The sequence below is a fragment of the Apodemus sylvaticus genome, chromosome 8 (assembly GCF_947179515.1).
Source record: "Apodemus sylvaticus chromosome 8, mApoSyl1.1, whole genome shotgun sequence".
Taxonomy (NCBI): domain Eukaryota; kingdom Metazoa; phylum Chordata; class Mammalia; order Rodentia; family Muridae; genus Apodemus; species Apodemus sylvaticus.
The window spans coordinates 93,939,593-93,943,214 of NC_067479.1; the positions used below are offsets into that span (position 1 = coordinate 93,939,593).

The 3,622-nt window shown below is 38.2% G+C and overlaps 1 pseudogene; it reads left to right on the forward strand.

The window, feature by feature from the left end:
* The first annotated feature begins 3,214 nt into the window (after window positions 1-3,214).
* On the forward strand, window positions 3,215-3,622 carry LOC127690558 (60S ribosomal protein L35a-like; annotated as a pseudogene).

Sequence of the window (3,622 nt, forward strand, 5' to 3'; positions counted from 1 at the left end):
CAATCATAATAGATGGAGAAAATAAAATATCCCATGATAAAACCAAATTTAAAAAATATCTATGTACAAATCCAGCCCTACAGAAGATTCCAGAAAGAAACCTCCAACCTAAAGAGGTTAACTAAACCCAAGAAATCACAAGGAATAATCACAGACCAGCAAATCAGAAAAGGAGAAACACAAACACATACATACAAAGACACAGAGAGAGAGAGAGAGAGAGAGAGAGAGAGAGAGAGAGAGAGAGAGACAGACAGAGACAGAGAGACAGAGACAGACAGAGACAGAGACAGACAGACACACACAGAGAGACAGACAGACAGACACACACACAGAGAGACAGACAGACAGACACACACACACACACCACCACCACAACAACAACAACAAAATGGCATGCATGAACAATCACTGCTCACTGAAATCTCTCCACATAAATGGTCTCAGTTCCCCAGTAAAAAGACACAGACTACCAGAATGGATGCAAAAAGAGGATCCATCCCTCTGCTGTACCCAAGGAACATACCTTAACATCAAGGATAGACATCACCTCAGGGTAAAAGGATAAAAAGAGGTATTCCAAGATAATGGACCTACAAAGCAAGCTGGTACAGCCATTTTAATATCTGACAAAACAGACTTCAAACCAAAACTAATCAAAAAAGATAAAGGACACTATATACACATCAAAGGAAAAATCCAACAAGAGAACATTGCAGTTTTAACATCTATGCACCAAACACAAGGATACACAAGTTCTCAAAAGAAACAGTACTAATTGATGCTTACATTCTGACAGTGGGAAGCTTCAATACCCCACTCTCACAAATAGGTCATCCAGACAAAAACTAAAGAGAAATACTGGAGTTAAAAGACATTATAAGCCAACTAGATATTTACAGAATATTTCACCCAAACACAAAGAATACACCTTCTTCTCAGTACCTAATGGAATGTTCTCCAAAACTGACCATATATTCAGATACAGAGCCAGTCTCAACAGATTCAAGAAAATTGAAATAATCTCCTGCACACTATCTAAACACCACAGATTAAAACTGAATATCAACAATAATAGAAATAACAGAAAGCTTACAAACTCATGGAAATTGAACAGCTCACTACTGAATAAAAAGATGGGTCAAGAAAGAAATCAAAGATATTCTAGAATTGAATGAAAATAAATACACAACATACCCACACTTTTGGTACACAGTGCAGTTCTAAAAGGCAAGTTTACATCACTAAGTGCCTACATTCAAAAACTAGAGATCTCATAATAATGACAGCACACCTGAAACTTCTAGAACAAAAAGAAGAAACCATATCCAAAACAATGAATTGACAATAAATAATCAAACTAGGGGCTGAAATCAATAAAATAGAAACATCAAAGAATAACACAAATAATAGAAACAATAATACAAAGTGATACAAAGAGTTGGTTCTTTGAGAATATCAAAAGATTGGCAAACCTTTATCCAAATTAACTCAAAGGCAGAGGGAGAGAGACACATTAACAAATTAGAGATGGAAAGTAGGGCCTAACAAACATGAAAAAAGTCCAGAGATCATAAGGACATTATGCTTCTCAAGGACTTTAAAAACCTGTGCTCCTACAAAATTGGGAAATCTAAAAGAAATTTCCTAATATATATCACCTTCTAAAGTTACAATAAGATTATATAAGCAATTTAAAAAGACCCATAGCCCTTAGTGAAACAGAAGCAGTCATTAAAAAAAATCTAACAACAACAACAACCAAAAAAAAAAAAAAAAAAAACCTAGGGCCAGATAGTTTTAGTACAGAATTCTATCAGACTTTCAAAGAAGAAAGTCCCATACTCCTCAAATTATTCCACAAAATAGAAAAGGAAGGAATGTTTCCAACTCATTGTAGAAGGTCACTGTTACCCTGATACCCAAACTACAGAGAGACCTGTGATGGTTTGAATAAGCTTGGTTCACAGGGAATGGCACTGTTAGGAGGTGTGGCCTTGTTGGAGGAAGTGTGTCAGTGTGTAGGTTGGCTCTGAGGTCCGACACTCAGGCTATGCCCTGTGTGGAAGAGACCTCAGCTCCTTCTCCAGCACCACGTCTGTCTGGACACTGCCATGCTTCCTGCCATGATAATAATGGACCAAACCTCTGAACCAATAAGTCAGCCCCAATTAAATGTTGTCCTTTATAAGAGCTGTCTTGGAACAATGAATTCATGAAATTCTTAGGCAAATGGATGGAGCTAGAGAACATCATACTAAGTGAGGTAACCCAGACTCAAAAGGTGAATCATGGTATGCGCTCACTAATAAGTGGATATTAACCTAGAAACCTGGAATACCCAAAACATAATCTACACATCAAATGAGATACAAGAAGAAAGGAAGAGTGGCCCCTTGTTCTGGAAAGACTCAGTGAAGCAATATTCAGCAAAACCAGAACGGGGAAGTGGGAAGGGGTGGGTGGGAGGACAGGGGGAGTGAAGGGGGCTTACAGGACTTTCGGGGAGTTGGGGGGGGCTAGGAAAGGGGAAATCATTTGAAATGTAAATAAAAAAATATATCGAGTAAAAAAAAAGAGCTGTCTTGGTCATGGTCATGGTGTCTCTTCACAGCACTGGAAACCCTAAGACAAAGCCCAACAAAGAAAAAGAATTACAGACCAATTTCCTTTATGAACATAGATGCAAAAGTAGTCAATAAAATATTGGTAAACGAAATCCAAGAGCATGTTTAAAAAAAAGCCATCATGATCAAGTAGGCTTCATCCCAGAGATGTAGGGATGGTTCAACATATGTAAATCAATAAACACAATCTACATGATTGCATTAGATAGAGGAAAGACCTCTGACAAAATTCAACACCTATTCATGATAAAAGACCTAGAAAGATTGGTGTACGAAGGACATACGTCCACAATAAAGGCAGTTTACAACAAGCCCATGGCCAGCATCAACTTAAATAAAGAGAAACTCAAAGCAATTCTACTAAAATTAGAGAGAAGACAAGAAAATAGGGGGAAACCTAGGAAGAAAAGCCATATAAAGTAATAGAAATTAATATTTAAAGATAAGAGACATCAATAATCACTTTAAATGCAGACTAACTAAATACTAAAATTAAAATAAATATTTGGTTTTGTACTAGACAATCAAAGTCATGGTCTAACCATGTGTTGCCTTAAGAGACATGCTGAATATAAGGACATATGGGGCCATCTTGGCGCCTGTGGAGGCCTGCTGGGAACAGGACTTCTGAAAGCAAGTATGTCTGGAAGGCTGTGGTGCAAGGCCACTTTTGCTGGCTACAAGTGAGGTCTCCGGAACCAAAGAGAGCACACGGCTCTTCTTAAAATCGAAGGTGTCTATGCCCAAGATGAGACTGAGTTCTACTTAGGCAAGAGATGTGCGTATGTGTATAAAGCAAAAAACAATACAATGACTCCTGGAGGCAAACCAAACAAAACCAGAGTGATCTGGGGAAAAGTAACTCGGGCCCACAGAAACAGTGGCATGGTCCATGCCAAATTCCGAAGCAGCCTTCCTACAAAGGCCATTGGACACAGAATCCGGGTGATGCTGTACCCATCCCGGATTTAAATTAATACAGAGTAAATAAATAA